The sequence below is a fragment of the Scyliorhinus canicula genome, chromosome 15 (genome assembly GCF_902713615.1).
Source record: "Scyliorhinus canicula chromosome 15, sScyCan1.1, whole genome shotgun sequence".
In the NCBI taxonomy this organism is placed as follows: Eukaryota; Metazoa; Chordata; class Chondrichthyes; order Carcharhiniformes; family Scyliorhinidae; genus Scyliorhinus; species Scyliorhinus canicula.
In genome coordinates this window covers 50,657,368-50,679,293 of record NC_052160.1, presented here as the reverse complement: position 1 = coordinate 50,679,293, position 21,926 = coordinate 50,657,368, and the positions used below count along the sequence as shown (strand labels likewise).

The following is a 21,926-nucleotide window of genomic DNA, read 5'->3' as shown; positions in this document are numbered from 1 at the left end:
GGACCAGGCAGGCACAGGAGGCCGTACGACGTGTGCCAATGCGCCCAGGAGGCTCTGATAGCATCCATGTTCACTGACTGGGGGTCTAGACACTGGCCAGGGGCACGAACACCTCATCCCACCCCCACAACCCCTCCCACTCAGCCACCTACCCACCTGCAACTCCCTATGTGATACATACCTGCTGCATTACCGGGTGTGGGCCCTGGATTGGAAGTAACAGTGGGTCTGGTCCATGGGATAGAGGATGATGACAACTCGCTCTGCAATGAGTTCTGGTTCTCTGCATCAATTGACAATGTTTGACTCCTGCCCACACTAGCACTTTCCACCGTCCACCTGGGTGATCCCTGCATGTGAGCTGGTCACTCCATGGCACGGTGCCATTGGGTGCCTGGGGTGACGGTGATGGGGACGGTCGGCGGGGGGGGGGGGAGATGGGGGTGTGGGGGTGGCAGGGAAAGTGGGGAGCCCAAACCATCCACAATGTCAACCCATTCCCCCACCCTCCGGCACCCACTCTATGGCCATCCCAGACCAGATCACCAAGGCAGGTTGTAACAGTGTGAACCTGTGTTGAATGTGACAATGTACAGACAGATTTGTGACCTAGCCCCTATCACTGAACTGTGCACTGCACCCATGCCAACCCAACCGGTGTTCAACTTTCTGGCTTTATGGGCCATAATGCTACATTTTGGCAGAGCCCCAGACAGTACAGCAGGAGTGGAGGCGGCCTGCTGTGATTCGTGCCCCCTGACCTGGGCCCCAGTTGACGGCCATCTTCTGGGGCGACTGGGCCTGGATGGGCCTGACTGCTGCTCGGGTTTCACGGTTCGTGTGGTGCTGCAATGTCCTGCCCGCTGCCCACCAGATGTACCAGAGACAGGAGACAGGTACTGCAGTATTTCGGCACCTCCCCTGTGGGAGTCACTGGCATGGGCCCCACAACCTCCTCCTCCCTCAGGTTGCCTGATGGCCCCTAGGCTATTCCATGGGACTGGTGTGTGAGCGGAGCCATTCCCTGAGGCTCCCCCGCCACCTGCCTCTGCCAGTCCTGGGGGCCCACTCTGGTCTCAACCAGGGTCTGCATGCTCACGGCCATGGAGCACAGGGAGTGGACCACCTCCATCTGGGACTGCGCCACATTACCCATTGACTGTGCCACCACCTTCTGGGTCTATGTCATATCAATCAGTGATTGCGACATTTTCCTCTGGGATTGGGCCACCTCACTCTGTGTCTGCACATGTCAACCAGCGCCTGAGCAATGCCACCGACGTTCCCAGCCATGGCCTGCCGTGACTGGCCACGCTCAGGAAAGCCGCTGCAATTTCCAGGTGGCTCTCGCACATGGCTGCCTGTGGGAGGACAACCCAGTGCTGGCACAGAATGCCCCAGGCCTTGGACAGGCTGATCCACACCCAAAACCCTTGGCCCCAATGCCTCCACAGCAGATGCCAGCCGTGAAGTGTTGCCCTGGATGACATGCATGGTCAGCACCACCTCCAGCTCCTGCACGCGGATGTACTCCTCCACCTGCTCCTGACGGTGCTGGATGCTCGCCAACAGCCCCTCATGTAGTCCCTGGTTCTGCAACTGCATTTCCACAATTGATGGAACTGTCCGTTCCAGAAGCCCGAAACACGTCTGGACGCAGCTCGCCCCTGGGGCCAGCCCACCCGCTGACCATCCACCCCCTCGGGTGTTCCTACCTCCACCTGATGCACTGGATCAGCTGTGTGGTGTGCACCAGATAGTGTCTCAGTAGCCTCTTCACTAAAGTGCGGGGGTGATGATGTGGGTGGTGTAGGGTGAGGGTGGGGGTGGGAGTGGTGTGGGGGGGTGGATGATGTAGGGTGAGGGTGGTGGTGAGGGTGCTGTTGGGGGGGTTGACACACGTGTCAAGGGGAACCGCAACTTAGCGGGGTCTCACTTCCTCGCCGGCGATCAAACACCACCCGGCAACCTCTCTTTCCTCCGGGCTGCCGACCATGCCCAGGGCCCCTACTCTGCCATGGTGAGGGGCCGCAGGTCCGGCGGACCCCTCCAATCTTCTCCCACTCCCGGAGGTTATGGCCAGCCTTCTCCTGGTAGGGTGGGTAGGGGTGGCAAATGGAAAATGACAGTATTAGACAGTCCGATGCATGCAGCCCAGGGGGTGGGGTGGATTCAGTGGCCAGGGCACCTGGCCATGACGGCCAATGTGGGTACCAGCGTGTGGTGCAGGGTGGGGGGGTTTGGCCTCCCTCCGGGTTGTCGGGTCGGGGGGGGTAGGCTTACGGGTGTGTGGGGCGGGGTTAGTTCCAGGGGCACAGTGCTGCCTACTCACCCTGGCCGCCCTGAGGAGGTCGAGCAGTTTTTTCTGGCACTGCTGGCCGGTCTGGGCAGTGTTGCTCGAGGCGCTGACCCCCTCTGCCACCTGCGCCCAGGCACGGCGAATGGCGACGGCTGGCAGCCTCCTTCCCGGGCAAGGTTATGGAGTCAATCGCCTCTCCCCCATCACGTCCAGGAACGTCTCGAACTCGGTGCCGGTAAAGCATGGGGCCGCGCATCTTACTGCCATTTTGTTGACAGGATGGTGCATGTTGGGAGTGCAGTGTGTATACACAGTTGCAGCTTGTCAGCTTCCTGAGCATCAATCGTAAAACCAGCAAATCCAGCACCGTTTCTCATTGGAATCAATTGTGATCCACGTGGCACATTCTGCTAGTGTTAGTCCCTGCCAGTAGCTGAATCGGTCCAGGTGCGGAGCCTGTTTTGCTGTCGTGTATCTCCACGAATCCTGCACCGGTGTCAACACAACTCTTACAGTCCAGAAAGAGGCCATTCTGCCCATTGGGTCTGCACTGACACTCTGAAACAGCACCCTATCCAGGCCCACGCCCCCGCACTATCCCCATAACCACGTAACCCCACCTAACCTGCAAAACTTATTACGAAGATCTTTGGAAGTAATCAGTGACTGGATCAAAAATTTAGCCCATCTGAGAACGTCTGTACCCAGTGATATTAACTCTTTAAATGTAACATCAATTCTTGGTTTTATTCTTCAATGTTTATCATACTCTGGCCATAAAGTCAGTGGCAACCCAGCCACAACCATTCTCAGAAGTCCCAATGGGCTTAAACCACTTGCTGTCTAGTCTCCCATGCCTTTAAAGGTAAAGAGCCCATGCTCAGGAGCTGCTGACCAGTCAGAGGGCTGGCAATCCCAATGGTAGCTGGGAGAGCCGTGGCCACTGCCGGGACTGTAACTGACCATGGAGAAGTGACCATGACCGAGGCTCAGGAACACAACAAGTGAGTGAGGATCTGTGGAACCAGTCTGGTATCCCCCATCGAGGGGGGAACGTGGTAGTTCAGGTAAGCAGTGAGAGCTTACAGTGCCCTCAGAGTGTGCCCAATCAGGAGAGCCGCCAATCACACCGCAAGCCTGCAGCGAGACCACCAGCATTTTACTGGGCAGCACCGCTACATGCCAGAAGGCCCTGCTGCTGCTGACAGGCCACCTTCCCTCCTGATTCCAGGCCACTCCCCCACATCGCTCCCCCACTGCCTGGGGATCTCCCCACTGGGGGATTAAATTCCACCCATCTTTAAAGGTAATTAGTATAAAAAGCATTTCTTAACCATGAACTCTGTAATTAAAGATAGTGATAAATAGGCTCTCATGTTAATCAGTTGCTGAGATTTAATTTCACATATCATTTGGGAAATGTATTTGATTTCTAAGCTTAGAATGGCCATTGTCTTAGCTTCTATAGTTCACAAGGAAATTCAATCCTTTAGTTATCCAACTCTACACCCCAATAGTAAACTCTCACATAAAGTATACCAGTCTCCTCTGAGAGGTTGGTGTAGTTTACAAGGGTGAATAAGAACTAATTGATTTGCACCTTCTCTGCAGAAACTATGAGCGGGATTCTCCATCCCGTTGCAGCTGTTTTTTGGTGCGGCGCGCCCACAGTGGCAGCGGGATTCTCCGACCCAGCAGCCAGCCAATGGGATTTTCCATTGTGGGCACCCGCACGCCGTCGGGAAATCCCCGGGCATGAATGCGCTGCCGGCGAAATGGAGGATTTGCCGACGGGGAATCCAGCTGTATGTTCTCCCACCGAAGGTGAATTGTAACTGAAGGAGAGCAGATCAGGAAGTGATTGACTATCCTTCGCCATGCTATTCAGCGATTCTCGGGGGAATCCTGCTATTGGGCCATCATTTTCAGCAGGCATCCCAATAGCAAGGTCCCCCAGCTGGCCACCCCTCCACCGCATCGCAAAGCAGCCCCCTCCCCTGGATTTTCTGGGTGCCCCTCCTTCCCCAAAATAGAGGGGTGACTCAACCGAGCCCACCTGGACCCCCTAAATAGGGAGGCCCCCCCAAAGAGACCATCTAAATGGGGAGACCCTCCCACGGACCCCCGACCCCCAGAAAAGAGACCCCTGTCTGGATGCCCCAGAAAAGAGAAACCTGTCAGGAAGCCCCCCAGAAATGAGAAAATTGTCAGGAAGTCCCTTTTAATCAGAAGCTAGAGGGCAATCCAGACAAAGGAAGTAAAAAAATACTGTTGTTCCACTCACCTGGGCAGTCACCTGCTGGTTACAGACAGTGGAAACATCACATGTCAATTCCTTGAAAGAAAAACCAGTGACCTGTGGGTAAATCTTCAGATCCTTGAGCTGCAAGCCATTCATTCGTTACCCTCACTGGGCTGTGACTGACAGCTTCCACACGCACACAGGTGTCCGCTTTGCTTCATTCATCTTCCTTCATGGGTGAGTAACTCTGAAGCATATTAACCACAATGTTTACAAATATCAACCAGTTCAAAGCGAGCTAAGTGCATTCCAATCTGCCCCCCCCCCCCCCCCCCTCCCCCCTCCACCTTCCCACTTGAGTGATTTTGGAGTGCTCAGCTGGAAATTGACAGCAATTTCTTTGAAGTGGACGAAGGCGTTCGTTGGGCAGGTCTTGGTTTGTGACGGGGACGGTAGCCCTTGGATGGACTTTGGGTGGCCCATGGAGAGGTCCATCATGTCAGGACCACATTGGACAAAACCTGTTGTGATTCCCGCCCATGTGATTCCCAGTCCTGAGGACCGGAGGATCACACGGGCCTGGAGAATATGGTGCCCGGCCCACTAAGTGGATGTAAATGGGTCATCAGACCCATTTGCATCCTTCCACTGGCATGAGGGGACGAACCTTGATCCAGCCGCCAGCTGGGGGGGAGGGGGGGGGGGGGGGGGGGGGGGGGGGGGGCAAGCGTCGGAGAGACCAATCCCTGTTTTTTCCCCTGATGCCCGATTCTCTGCCACATCGGGAACCCCATTACCGAAGGCGTGGAATTTCCTCCTATTTCCATTTCACCTTGCAGCACAGGTTTGGTTCATTACTTTTGCCGTTCCTTTGGTTATGATTTCAGTGCTGGTGATTACATAATACTTTGACAATTCTTGCACTCAGTGCCAGCATCAGATGTAGCTTATTTTGGATTTGGGGTTGAACTACATCTACATTGTCCCAGCAGTGCACACGCTGCATCAGTATAGCACCCTCTGCTGTGCACAGAAGCATTTCCATTGCCGCTACAATCATTGATGACTCCGATATTAGCACCAACTTGTGGACTATTATCAATGGCTTAGCACCCAGAAGGCAAATTGATTAAGATTCGGAAAACACTTGACATTTGACATTAAACACAAAATTCAAATACAAGCTTTACAAATGCTATCTCACCATGTTACCCTATATTGACCGGACACTGTGCTATTTCACCATGTTACCCTATATGTGACAGGACACTGTGCTATCTCACCATGTTACCCTATATGTGACAGGACACTGTGCTGTCTCACCATGTTACCCTATATGTGACAGGACACTGTGCTATCTCACCATGTTACCCTATATGTGACAGGCCTGTGCTATCTCACCATGTTACCCTATATGTGACAGGAGACTGTGCTATATCACCCTGTTACCCTATATGTGACAGGACACTGCTGTCTCACCATGTTGCCCTATATGTGACAGGACACTGTGCTATCTCACCATGTTAGCCTATATGTGACAGGACACTGTGCTATCTCACCATGTTACCCTATATGTGACAGGACACTGTGCTATCTCACCATGTTACCCTATATGTGACAGGACACTGTGCTATCTCACCATGTTACCCTATATGTGACAGGACACTGTGCTATCTCACCATGTTACCCTATATGTGACAGGACACTGTGCTATATCACCCTGTTACCCTATATGTGACAGGACACTGTGCTATCTCACCATGTTAGCCTATATGTGACAGGACACTGTGCTATCTAACCATGTTGCCCTATATGTGACAGGACACTGTGCTATCTCACCATGTTACCCTATATGTGACAGGACAATATGCTATCTCACCATGTGGCCCTATATGTGACAGGCCACTGTGCATTCTCACCATGTTACCCTATATGTGACAGGACACTGTGCTGTCTCACCATGTTAGCCTATATGTGACAGGCCTGTGCTATCTCACCATGTTACCCTATATGTGACAGGACACTGTGCTATCTCACCATGTTGCCCTATATGTGACAGGACACTGTGCTATATCACCCTGTTACCCTATATGTGACAGGACACTGTGCTATCTCACCATGTTGCCCTATATGTGACAGGACACTGTGCTATCTCACCATGTTACCCTATATGTGACAGGACACTGTGCTATCTCACCATGTTAGCCTATATGTGACAGGACACTGTGCTATCTCACCATGTGGCCCTATATGTGACAGGACACTGTGCTATCTCACCATGTTACCCTATATGTGACAGGACACTGTGCTATCTCACCATGTTACCCTATATGTGACAGGCCTGTGCTATCTCACCATGTTACCCTATATGTGACAGGAGACTGTGCTATCTCACCATGTTACCCTATATGTGACAGGCCACTGTGCTATCTCACCATGTTACCCTATATGTGACAGGACACTGTGCTATATCACCATGTTACCCTATATGTGACAGGACACTGTGCTATCACACCATGTTACCCTATATGTGACAGGACACTGTGCTATCTCACCATGTTACCCTATATGTGACAGGCCTGTGCTATCTCACCATGTTACCCTATATGTGACAGGAGACTGTGCTATATCACCCTGTTACCCTATATGTGACAGGACACTGCTGTCTCACCATGTGGCCCTATATGTGACAGGACACTGTGCTATTTCACCATGTTAGCCTATATGTGACAGGACACTGTGCTATCTAACCATGTTGCCCTATATGTGACAGGACACTGTGCTATCTCACCATGTTACCCTATATGTGACAGGACACTGTGCTATCTCACCATGTTACCCTATATGTGACAGGACAATATGCTATCTCACCATGTGGCCCTATATGTGACAGGACACTGTGCTATCTCACCATGTGGCCCTATATGTGACAGGCCACTGTGCTATCTCACCATGTTACCCTATATGTGACAGGACACTGTGCTATCTCACCATGTTACCCTATATGTGACAGGACACTGTGCTATATCACCATGTTACCCTATATGTGACAGGACACTGTGCTATCTCACCATGTTGCCCTATATGTGACAGGACACTGTGCTATCTCACCATGTTAGCCTATATGTGACAGGACACTGTGCTATCTCACCATGTTACCCTATATGTGACAGGCCACTGTGCTATCTCACCATGTTACCCTATATGTGACAGGACACTGTGCTGTCTCACCATGTTAGCCTATATGTGACAGGACACTGTGCTATCTCACCATGTTACCCTATATGTGACAGTAGACTGTGCTATCTCACCATGTTACACTATATGTGACAGGACACTATGCTATCTCTCAATGTTACCCTATATGTGACAGGACACTGTGCTATCACACCATGTTACCTATATGTGACAGGACACTGTGCTATATCACCCTGTTACCCTATATGTGACAGGCCTGTGCTATCTCACCATGTTACCCTATATGTGACAGGACACTGTGCTATCTCACCATGTTGCCCTATATGTGACAGGACACTGTGCTATCTCACCATGTTACCCTATATGTGACAGGACACTGTGCTATATCACCATGTAACCCTATATGTGACAGGACACTGTGCTATCTCACCATGTTACCCTATATGTGACAGGACACTGTGCTATCTCACCATGTTACCCTATATGTGACAGGACACTGTGCTGTCTCACCATGTTACCCTATATGTGACAGGCCATGTGCTATCTCACCATGTTACCCTATATGTGACAGGACACTGTGCTATCTCACCATGTTACCCTATATGTGACAGGACACTGTGCTATCTAACCATGTTGCCCTATATGTGACAGGACACTGTGCTATCTCACCATGTTACCCTATATGTGACAGGACACTGTGCTATCTCACCATGTTACCCTATATGTGACAGGACACTGTGCTATCTAACCATGTTGCCCTATATGTGACAGGACACTGTGCTATCTCACCCTGTAACCCTATATGTGACAGGCCACTGTGCTATCTCACCATGTTACCCTATATGTGACAGGACACTGTGCTATCTCACCATGTTGCCCTATATGTGACAGGAGACTGTGCTATCTCACCCTGTAACCCTATATGTGACAGGACACTGTGCTATCTCACCATGTTACCCTATATGTGACAGGACACTGTGCTATCTCACCATGTGGCCCTATATGTGACAGGACACTGTGCTATATCACCATGTTACCCTATACAGTATGTGACAGGAGACTGTGCTATATCACCCTGTTACCCTATATGTGACAGGACACTGTGCTATCTCACCATGTTACCCTATATGTGACAGGACACCGTGCTATCTCACCATGTTACCCTATATGTGACAGGACACTGTGCTATCTCACCATGTTACCCTATATGTGACAGGACACTGCTGTCTCACCATGTTGCCCTATATGTGACAGGACACTGTGCTATCTCACCCTGTAACCCTATATGTGACAGGACACTGTGCTATCTCACCATGTTGCCCTATATGTGACAGGACACTGTGCTATCTCACCATGTTACCCTATATGTGACAGGACACTGTGCTATCTCACCATGTGGCCCTATATGTGACAGGCCACTGTGCTATCACACCATATTACCCTATATGTGACAGGACACTGTGCTATCTCACCATGTTACCCTATATGTGACAGGCCACTGTGCTATCTCACCATGTTACCCTATATGTGACAGGACACTGTGCTATATCACCATGTTACCCTATATGTGACAGGACACTGTGCTATCTCACCATGTTGCCCTATATGTGACAGGACACTGTGCTATCTCACCATGTTAGCCTATATGTGACAGGACACTGTGCTATCTCACCATGTTACCCTATATGTGACAGGACGCTGTGCTATCTCACCATGTGGCCCTATGTGTGACAGGCCACTGTGCTATCTCACCATGTTACCCTATATGTGACAGGACACTATGCTATATCACCATGTTACCCTATATGTGACAGGACACTGTGCTATCTCACCATGTTGCCCTATATGTGACAGGACACTGTGCTATCTCACCATGTTAGCCTATATGTGACAGGACGCTGTGCTATCTCACCATGTTACCCTATATGTGACAGGACACTGTGCTATCTCACCATGTTACCCTATATGTGACAGGCCTGTGCTATCTCACCATGTTACCCTATATGTGACAGGACACTGTGCTATATCACCATGTTACCCTATATGTGACAGGCCACTGTGCTATCTCACCATGTTACCCTATATGTGACAGGACACTGTGCTATCTCACCATGTTACCCTATATGTGACAGGACACTGTGCTATCTCACCATGTTGCCCTATATGTGACAGGACACTGTGCTATCTCACCATGTTACCCTATATGTGACAGTAGACTGTGCTATCTCACCATGTTACACTATATGTGACAGGACACTGTGCTATCTCACCATGTTACCCTATATTGACCGGACACTGTGCTATCTCACCATGTTACCCTATATGTGACAGGACACTGTGCTATCTCACCATGTTACCCTATATTGACCGGACACTGTGCTATCTCACCATGTTACCCTATATGTGACAGGACACTGTGCTATCTCACCATGTTACCCTATATGTGACAGGACACTGTGCTATCTCACCATGTTACCCTATATGTGACAGGACACTGTGCTATCTCACCATGTTACCCTATATGTGACAGTAGACTGTGCTATCTCACCATGTTACACTATATGTGACAGGACACTGTGCTATATCACCATGTTACCCTATATGTGACAGGACACTGTGCTATCTCACCATGTTACCCTATATGTGACAGGACACCGTGCTATCTCACCATGTTACCCTATATGTGACAGGACACTGTGCTATCTCACCATGTTACCCTATATGTGACAGGACACTGTGCTATCTCACCATGTTACCCTATATGTGACAGGACACTGCTGTCTCACCATGTTGCCCTATATGTGACAGGACACTGTGCTATCTCACCCTGTAACCCTATATGTGACAGGACACTGTGCTATCACACCATGTTGCCCTATATGTGACAGGACACTGTGCTATCTCACCATGTTGCCCTATATGTGACAGGACACTGTGCTATCACACCATGTTACCCTATATGTGACAGGACACTGTGCTATCTCACCATGTTGCCCTATATGTGACAGGACACTGTGCTATCTCACCATGTTACCCTATATGTGACAGGACACTGTGCTATCTCACCATGTGGCCCTATATGTGACAGGCCACTGTGCTATCTCACCATGTTACCCTATATGTGACAGGACACTGTGCTATATCACCATGTTACCCTATATGTGACAGGACACTGTGCTATCTCACCATGTTGCCCTATATGTGACAGGACACTGTGCTATCTCACCATGTTAGCCTATATGTGACAGGACACTGTGCTATCTCACCATGTTAGCCTATATGTGACAGGACACTGTGCTATCTCACCATGTTACCCTATATGTGACCGGACACTGTGCTATCTCACCATGTTACCCTATATGTGACAGGACACTGTGCTATCTCACCATGTTACCCTATATGTGACAGGACACTGTGCTATCTCACCATGTTACCCTATATGTGACAGGACCCTGTGCTATCTCACCATGTTACCCTATATGTGACAGTAGACTGTGCTATCTCACCATGTTACACTATATGTGACAGGACACTGTGCTATCACACCATGTTACCCTATATGTGACAGGCCTGTGCTATCTCACCATGTTACCCTATATGTGACAGGAGACTGTGCTATCACACCATGTTACCCTATATGTGACAGGACACTGTGCTATCTAACCATGTTACCCTATATGTGACAGGACACTGTGCTATCTCACCATGTTACCCTATATGTGACAGGACACTGTGCTATCTCACCCTGTAACCCTATATGTGACAGGACACTGTGCTATCTCACCATGTTACCCTATATGTGACAGGACACTGTGCTATCTCACCATGTGGCCCTATATGTGACAGGACACTGTGCTATATCACCCTGTTACCCTATATGTGACAGGACACTGTGCTATATCACCATGTTACCCTATATGTGACAGGACACCGTGCTATCTCACCATGTTACCCTATATGTGACAGGACACTGTGCTATCTCACCATGTTACCCTATATGTGACAGTAGACTGTGCTATCTCACCATGTTACCCTATATGTGACAGGACACTGTGCTATCTCACCATGTTACCCTATATGTGACAGGACACTGTGCTATCTCACCATGTTACCCTATATGTGACAGGACACTGCTGTCTCACCATGTTGCCCTATATGTGACAGGACACTGTGCTATCTCACCATGTTACCCTATATGTGACAGGACGCTGTGCTATCTCACCATGTGGCCCTATGTGTGACAGGCCACTGTGCTATCACACCATGTTACCCTATATGTGACAGGACGCTGTGCTATCTCACCATGTTACCCTATATGTGACAGGACGCTGTGCTATCTCACCATGTGGCCCTATATGTGACAGGACACTGTGCTATCTCACCATGTTACCCTATATGTGACAGGACACTGTGCTATCTCACCATGTTATCCTATATGTGACAGGACACTGTGCTATCTCACCATGTTACCCTATATGTGACAGGACACTGTGCTATCTCACCATGTTACCCTATATGTGACAGGACACTGTGCTATCTCACCATGTTACCCTATATGTGACAGGACACTGTGCTATCTCACCATGTTACCCTATATGTGACAGGACACTGTGCTATCACACCATGTTACCCTATATGTGACAGGACACTGTGCTATCTCACCATGTTAGCCTATATGTGACAGGACACTGTGCTATCTCACCATGTTAGCCTATATGTGACAGGACACTGTGCTATCACACCATGTTACCCTATATGTGACAGGACACTGTGCTATCTCACCATGTTACCCTATATGTGACAGGACACTGTGCTATCACACCATGTTACCCTATATGTGACAGGACACTGTGCTATCTCACCATGTTACCCTATATGTGACAGGACACTGTGCTATCTCACCATGTTACCCTATATGTGACAGGACACTGTGCTATCTCACCATGTTACCCTATATGTGACAGGACACTGCTGTCTCACCATGTTGCCCTATATGTGACAGGACACTGTGCTATCTCACCCTGTAACCCTGTATGTGACAGGACACTGTGCTATATCACCCTGTTACCCTATATCTGACAGGCCACTGTGCTATCTCACCATGTTAGCCTATATGTGACAGGACAATGTGCTATCTCACCATGTTGCCCTATATGTGACAGGACACTGTGCTATCTCACCATGTTAGCCTATATGTGACAGGACACTGTGCTATCTCACCATGTTACCCTATACAGTATGTGACAGGAGACTGTGCTATCTCACCATGTTACCCTATATGTGACAGGACACTGTGCTATCTCACCATGTTACACTATATGTGACAGGACACTGTGCTATCTCACCATGTTACCCTATATGTGACAGGACGCTGTGCTATCTCACCATGTTACCCTATATGTGACAGGACACTGTGCTATCACACCATGTTACCCTATATGTGACAGGACACTGTGCTATCTCACCATGTTACCCTATATGTGACAGGCCATGTGCTATCTCACCATGTTGCCCTATATGTGACAGGACACTGTGCTATCTCACCATGTGGCCCTATATGTGACAGGACACTGTGCTATCTCACCATGTGGCCCTATATGTGACAGTAGACTGTGCTATCTCACCATGTTACCCTTCATGTGACAGGACACTGTGCTATCTCACCATGTTACCCTATATGTGACAGGACACTGTGCTATCTCACCATGTTACCCTTCATGTGACAGGACACTGTGCTATCTCACCATGTTACCCTATATGTGACAGGACACTGTGCTATCGCACCATGTTACCCTATATGTGACAGGCCACTGTGCTATATCACCATGTTACCCTATATGTGACAGGCCACTGTGCTATCTCACCTGGTTACTCTATATGTGACAGGACAAGGTGGCCAGTTCAATGATGTGTAAGAACATATAAGTAAAATACCTGTCTGCCACGCCCACCCCTCCTCCGGTAAAGGCTGAGACTGGGATTTCTTGTCGTGGAACTGAAAATTCCTGCCTGAAGTCATCAGACTTTTGGTTCATCAGTCAAATTTTCCATGTGGCCCACAATGATTCCTGTCGCAGACGGGGCCCGCAAATCCCAGCCCAAATCTTTAATTTCATTAAACTATTTCTTATTTCACTAACTACACAACTTCAACAGTGAAAAACAACTTAACAAATCTTTGTGAATGTATGCACTTGTCATGATTACATCTGACTCTTTTTAAACGACATCCTTAAAACAAGTTTAGTAACTGTTATGTTTTAGGAGGTTTTGCTTTTACTTCACAGCCAGGATAACCAGTTTGCCACACCATAGGTTACTTAAGCAGTTGTCAGAGTTTAATGCAGAGCTATAGCCTGCTCACAGCCTTAGGAGAAAGAGAGGGAAAATCTCCCAAGTGCATCTGGTGATATCACCACGTATCACGTGAAATGAAATGAAATTAAAATCGATTATTGTCACGAGTAGGCTTCAATTAAGTTACTGTGAAAAGCCCCTAGTCGCCACATTCCGGCGCCTGTCCGGGGAGGCTGGTACGGGAATTGAACCGCGCTGCTGGCCTGCTTGGTCTGCTTTAAAAGCCAGCGATTTAGCCCAGTGAGCAAAAGCAGCCCCTCTTTTTATAATACAGCAGTGCGAGAGTCTCTTAGGTGGACGTTGGTTCTGCATGGGCAGAATCCATCGTTCGGGAGTGTTCCACACTGGGCTCAGGTATATCATCCAATGAAGTTGGTTCTCCTTCAGCTTCAACAGCTGTGGTTGGTTCGGCTATTGTGGAATCTGCCCTCGACTCAGTTGTAGTTGTAGGCACAGGGATTTCCCAACCCTGAATGTCCGAAGTTGGCCTTTCAGCTACCAACTCTGCAAATTCTCGTTTCGACGCAAGGATTTGGATAGTTCTGTCTCCTTCAAACTCTCTCGTCATCGGTTTGCACCTTGGCAAGTATTGTGGCAGGTACCCACTTCGCATCTTGCCAAAATTCTTTGTCCTTGACCAAACCCTCTTGGTTTGAATGTCCGTTCGCAGCGAGTAATTTGGTTTTGTTGTCGCTCTACTCTGGTAGAAGTGTCAGGCGCAAAGAGCAAATCAAACTTGGATTGGATTTGTTTATTGTCAGGTGTACCGAGGTACAATGAAAAGTATTTTTCTGTGAGCAGTTCAAACAGATCATTAAGTACATGAAAAGAAACAGAAAATACACAATAGGGCAACACAAGGTACACAATGTAAAAACATCTTCCGATTTAGAAACAATATTGCCGGTGAGCTTTGGGGTCGTATGGACAGTGTTTCTATAGGAAATGAGAAACGTGTTCATTCTATTAGACAATGATCTTTCAATCTTGGAGCTTTGATGGTATTCTTCAATGACTGTAACAACCTCACCACCAATGCATTTGTGAAAGGATGATAAGGCATAGTTTTTATGTGTTGTATGCCATTGTTTCGAAGGTAGTCCACAAATTATTTTGACATGAACTGACTCCCGTTATCGCTGACTAGTTTTTCGGTTTGCCAAACCATATAATCAAGATTACATCCATGACCTTTCCTTGTTCTGCTGAGATTCAGCATTGTCCCACATTGGTAAACATGATAGGACATCGACATTCGCATGTTCCTCAAATCTTCTGCATTTAATCTCGGAATTATGCACTGATGAAATGAGGTAGCACCTCTGCAAATGACTTGCAGGTGGAGATGGTAATTCTTTGTGTGGACCAAAAAACGTTGTCAAAGACCTGTGTCTCTTAACAAGGTAAAATGTCTTCCATACAAGTAGTGACAAAATCGTTTGACGAAAGAAGATAATACTCAAGGCTTCTTTTTCCAATTGAGCAGAATTCTGTTCAGCGTTTGTCAACGTTCTCAAAGTGAAAGCTATTGGTTTTTCATCTCCGTTTGGCATTATATGAGAGACAACTACGCCCACCCCATTGGCCAATGAGTCACATGCAAGTTGCATTTTCAACTTAGAGTCAAAGTGAATTCAGACTTCCGATTTCTTGACTACATTTGTGACTTTGGCATATGCCTCTTCGCAGTCTTTTGTCCAAGTTCAATGTTGGATTGCACATAATAATGTATGAAATGATTTAAGACAATTGAGCTATTCACAACACTGCTTAGTGTGATAATTGAATCCCCCTGTTACCAGACCCCTAAATGGCCCTCTAATGTACTGAACTGATCTCTTCACACATCTGAAACCAAAGAGAAAATGCTGGAAAATCCCAGCAGGTCTGGCAGCATCTTAGGGAGAAAAAAGAGCTAATGTTTCAAGTCCGATGACCCCTGGTCAAAGCTGCCACCTCCTCACCCATCTTCTCTATTGAGTAGTACTACACTCAGTATGCTCACCTGATGCCTGTGTCTATGTATTTACATTGTGTATTTATGCATGTCCTATGTTTTTTCTTGTCTGGAACGATCTGTCTGGACTACGCGCAGAACAATACTTTTCACTGTACCTCGGTACATGTGACAATAAATCAAATTCAATTCCAATTCAATTCAATCTGATATGGTAGCAAGATTTGGAAAAAAAATTCAATGGTAATTTACGAGCCCTAAAAAAGGATTTCAGTTGTGATATATTCTGCGGACTTGGCACATCTAAAATCACTGTCATCTTAGATTCCTCGTGGAGCCTGCCCCTATCAATTACATGGCCAACATAGCTTATTGATGATTGGAGAAATGTGCATTTCTCTCTCTTGACACGAAGACTGTGGGCTAGATTCTCTGTTAGCAGGACCCTCCATTTCCCTGGCAGCGCACTTACTGATGCAGCTGCCAGGACGGAGAATCCCGCTGCCGGTGGTGGTGGGGGGGGGGGGGGGGGGGGGGGGGACAGAAAATGGGATGAAGAATCCCACCTTATATCTTTCAAGACACTCCAATGTATCTTGTAAATTCTTTAGGTGCTCCTGTTCAGTCCTGCTGGTAATTAAAATGTCATCCAAATAACATTGAACACCGTTGAGGCCAGGGACGTTTGTATTTGGGCTGTATTGTGTTTGGTCTTCTATACCTTGCAAAGGACTTTACCAAACACCTTGACTTGTCCAAACCAGGATCTTTATGCAATCACACGTTGGTAAGATAGCAATCTGTTGCAGAGCAAGTTATTATGGAGTTTCTTTGTACTCCTCTGGAATTGCAGCTAGCACGACTGTTCACCTGTATGTCTTACTACCATTTCCTACAACCATCTGGTGTTGGCTGGATGTGTCTCCACTTACATGGGAGTCCCTGGTCACATGACCATGGTCTGGAGACCACATGGCACGTCTGCAATGCCACCTATTGGTTGGAGGTCACACCATCCTTCTATGATATTGCTTACAGGCATATCACCACAGGCCGTTGTAAACATTATTCTGAACTGTGGCACTTGTCCCTGAACAGTCCTTTGTGTGTTACAATAGATAGAAGAGGTTGCGCCTCAGCTGCTACCTTCATCTGGAAGTACTCTTCGGACAATTCTATCTTACTGGACTATTGTCCACCCGTCAATCTGGCAGATGTGTCTACTATTAATGATAAGGTCAGAATTCAACACTAGGTGAATCGCCATTTTCAAATCACCACAGATTCTGACTAAGTCATCTGGCTTGATAACTGGAACAATTGGGGTTGCCCAATTGCTTGTCATCACAGTCTCGATCACTCCAACTATGATCAATTAGCCCAAGTTCCACTTTGTCTTTTGATTTGATAACAGATGGCACAGTTCTTGCCTTTAAACATTTAGAGGCGCTATCAGGTTTTATCTTGCATCGTGCCTCGTCTCTGATCATGCCACTTAAAGTATTTTCAAATATCTTCTTGTACTTTGCTAAAAGTTTCTGTAATATGTTCTTTCCATGAACTAATTGGTTCACAGCTTTCCAATTTAGTTTGATTTCATTCAACCGCACTTTTCCAAAAAGCAAAGGAATATTTCCTTACTCTACATTACACTGTACTAACTCATTCTGTTACATTACATGACACTGTGCTAACTCACTCTGTTACTCTACATGACACTGTGCTAACTCAGTCTATTACACTACATGCCACTGTGTTAACTCACTCTGTTACTCTCCATGACACTGTGCTAACTCACACTGTTACCCTACATGACACTGTGCTAACTCACACTGTTACTCTACATGACACTGTGCTAACTCACTATGTTACTCTACATGACACTGTGCTAACTCACTCTGTTACTCTACATGACACTGTGCTAACTCACACTGTTACTCTACATGGCACTGTGCTAACTCACACTGTTACTCTACATGACACTGTGCTAACTCACTCTGTTACTCTACATGACACTGTGCTAACTCACACTGTTACCCTACATGACACTGTGCTAACTCACACTGTTACTCTACATGACACTGTGCTAACTCACTCTGTTACTCTACATGACACTGTGCTAACTCACTCTGTTACTCTACATGACACTGTGCTAACTCACTCTGTTACTCTACATGACACTGTGCTAACTCACACTGTTACTCTACATGACACTGTGCTAACTCACACTGTTACTCTACATGACACTGTGCTAACTCACACTGTTACTCTACATGGCACTGTGCTAACTGTTACAATCCCAGTTGATGTTATAACTTGTTGGGAAGATGCCCAACGCCAGCACGCGATTCTCCGTGAAGCGGAGAATAGGCGCCATTGGCGCCGGCGCGTTTTGCGCGGCGCCGGTCGCGGGCCTGTACGCGGCCAGGCCGTCAATTCTCGGCCTGGGATGGGCCGAGCAGCCGCTCTAAAAATGCAGAGTCCCGCCGGCGCTGTCCACACCTGGTCGCAGCCGGCGAGAACTCTGCGCGCTGGATTGGGGGGCAGCCTGTGGAGGGGGAGGGATGCTCCGACCCCGGAAGGGAGCATCCGATGGGGCCTGGCCCGCGATCAGAGCCCACCGAACGGCGGGCCGGCCTCATGCTCCCTGAGCCTACTTTCTTCTGCGCCGGCCCCTGAACTTGCGCCATGTTGCATTGGGGCCGGTACAGTGAGGGGGGCCACCACGCATGCGCGGGTTGCTGCCTGCGCCACTGCGCATGCGCGGTTCCCGCGGCGAGCAGTTCGTGCCGGGATGGGAGGCTGGAGCGGCGTGCACCTGTAGGGGCCATAATCGGTACACCTAGCGGCCCGTTCATACCGTCGTGAAACACAACGGCGTTTCAGATGCCGTGGACACTGCCGCCGAATGGGAGAATCCCACCCAGTGTTTCTCATGGTGCCTTGTCCCTTATATCTCTCTGTGGTTACTTAGCTATTCATTCCATTCTTATTTCTAGAATATTCTTGGGACCGGTTGACTGCCGTATTTTCCTAGACACAACCAGTTCTGCAAGCCAAGCAACAGTTAAATTGTGTGAAGCGCATCAGCACAAGTGTCAAATTTACCACTGATCGAGTTTCTCCAAAATTGTCTTTAATGGATAAATGGCAATTATTCCATTTGAAGCTTCCTCTGACTATATGGATGAATTAATATAAAAATGAATCATTGTTGGCACTTATTTATCAGAGAACTATTAACTTAATTAACAAAGAACTAGCTGGAGCCAGGAACATCCCTTTAAATTAATGCGTTAGTCAATGTTATGTCGTTTGAGACAAGCATTTCCTAAGGTGGGTGAGGAATTAATCTTCCTTTGCTGACAATCGAATGAGGAGCCAGAAAGACAAAAGATTACAGACTTTTAGGACCACGGGAAAATGGAGTCAATGAAAGGTAAGAAAGGACTGTTGCCTTTAAAGAATTCTAATATATTACAGTGCAGAAGAAGCCCATTTAGTTCATTGTGTCAGTTTTGTCTGCTTTGAAGAATTATTCAGGAGCCACAAGAGTTGTAGTCAGGAGGTTCCTTCCCCTGCCTCTGAGGCAGAAGGTCTTTGTTCAATTCACATTCTGGGACTCGTTGCCCATAGAAGGAGTGTTTATAGCGTTGCTGAACAGGTTGATAATGAGCCTACTCTGGAATGGATCCTACAGATTGGAGGGTAACAAATGTAACCCTGCTATTCAAAAAGGGAGGTGGAGAGAAAACAGGGATCTATTGACCAGTGAGCCTAACACTGGTAGTAGGGAAGTTGCTTGAGTCCATTATCAATGGATTTCATGGCACAGCATTTGGAAAGCAGTGGTGTAATCAGACAAAGTCAACATGGATTTACGAAAGGAAAATCATGCTTGTTAAATCTACTAGAGTTCTTTGAAGATGTATCTAGTAGAGTTGACCAGGGAGAACTAGTGGATGTGGTTTATTTGGACTTTCAGAAGGCTTTCAACAAGGTTTCACAGAGCAGGTTAATATGTAAAGTTAAAGCGCATGGGATTACGGATAGTGTCTTGAGATGGATAAAAAGCTAGTTAGCAGACAGGAAGCAAAAAGTTGGAATCAATGGATATTTTTCTGATTGGCACAGGGCTCCGTGCTAGGACCTCAACTGTACACATTATATATTAATGATTTGGACGAGGGAACTAAATGCATTATCTCCAATTTTGCTGAAGATACAAAGTTGGGTGGGAGGGTGAGCGGTGAGGAGGATGCAGAAATGCTTCCGTGGCATTTGGACACGCAGAATGAGTGGCCACATGCATGGCAGATGCAGAATAATGTGGATACATGTGAGGCTATCCGCTTCAGTAGCAAAAATAGGAAGGCAGATTATTATTTAAATGGGTGTAAATTAAGAGAGGAGGATACTCAACGAGACCTTAGTGTCCTTGTGCATCAGTCACTGAAATTAAGCGCACAGGTACAGCAGGCAGTAATGAAGGCAAATGGTATGTCGGCCTTCATTGCGAGAGGATTTGAGGAGCGGAATAGAGATGTTTTACTGTGATTGTATAGGGAATTGGTAAGGCCACATCTTGAGTTTTGTGTGCAGTTTTGGTGTCCTTACCTGAAGAAGGATGTTCTTACTCTGGAGGGAGTACAGCAAAGGTTTATCAGGCTGATTCCTGGGATGGCGGAACTGTCATATGAGGAGAGACTAAATTGGTTAGGATTATATTGGAGTTTAGAAGAGTGAGACGGGATCTCGTAGAAACGTACAAAATTCTAACAGGATTAGACAGGATAGATTCAGAAAGAATGTTCCCAATGGCGGCGAGTCCAGAACTAGGGGTCATAGTTTGAGGATAATAATAATCATCATAATAATAATAATAAGTAAACCTTTTAGGACTGAGGTGAGGAGAAATTTCTTCACCCAGAGAGTGCTGGATCTGTGGAATTCGCTACCACAGAAAGTAGTTGAGGCCAAAATGTTGTGTAATTTCAAAAAGGAATTAGGTATAGCTCTTGGGGCTAAAGGGATAAAGGGAAATGGGGGGGAGGTGGGCTCAGAATATTGAACTTGGTGATCAGCCATGATCCTAATGAATGGTGGAGCAGGCTCGAAGGGCCGAATGGTCTCCTCCTGCTTCTATTTTCTAAGCTTCTAGGTTTCTACTCACACTTCCCCCACCACTCCCTCTGGGGGAAACCAAGTGTGTGTGAAGATGCAAAGCCGTCATTAGTCCCATTCCCCTGCCCATTTCCTCTAGACCTGAAAACATTTCCCCTTCGAGCAATTATTTAGTTCTATTTTCAATGCAGTTATTAAATCTGCTTCCATCAACCTTTCAGGCAGCGTATTCAAGATCACAATAACTTGCCACATAAAATAAAAAAGAATCTCCACATCACGTACCTGGCTATTTTGCCAATAACCTTTAAATCTCTGCACTTTGGTAACTGGCCATTCTATCAGTGGAAATATTTTCTTTATCTACTCCATCAAATCCCTTCATCGTTGTGTTGCTGGAGATTAGAATGGTGGTCCAGGGTGAATCATTTTGACTGAGTGGGGAATCCAAAATTTAGTCAAAATATTTTAGGGGTTCTGGTCGTTGGAAGGGGATCCAGCAGGAGGGGAAATATAAAGAACAGGAGCAAGGTGAGTCCCCCGATATGGAGTGGATATATGAGCTGCTCTGTTCATTTATAGAGCTCAGAACCGTATGCGTTCCTTATATGTGGTGCACTTAACAAAAAAAACGAGATCGGTAATTGCTTCAGTGGATTCCTGTGTAATTATTGCCAGCTTCTCCCAATGGGGATGCAGTGGGAAAGAAGGACTATAAATGGGCATTTTATCTGAAGATGCCTTGGAGT

At 47.4% G+C, this 21,926-nt stretch overlaps 1 long non-coding RNA gene across 3 annotated transcripts in view; it reads left to right on the top strand.

Annotated features, from left to right (window-relative positions):
- LOC119978104 overlaps positions 1–21,926 on the top strand; it is a 96,506-nt gene that overhangs the window by 13,128 nt on the left and 61,452 nt on the right. The window lies entirely within an intron of this gene.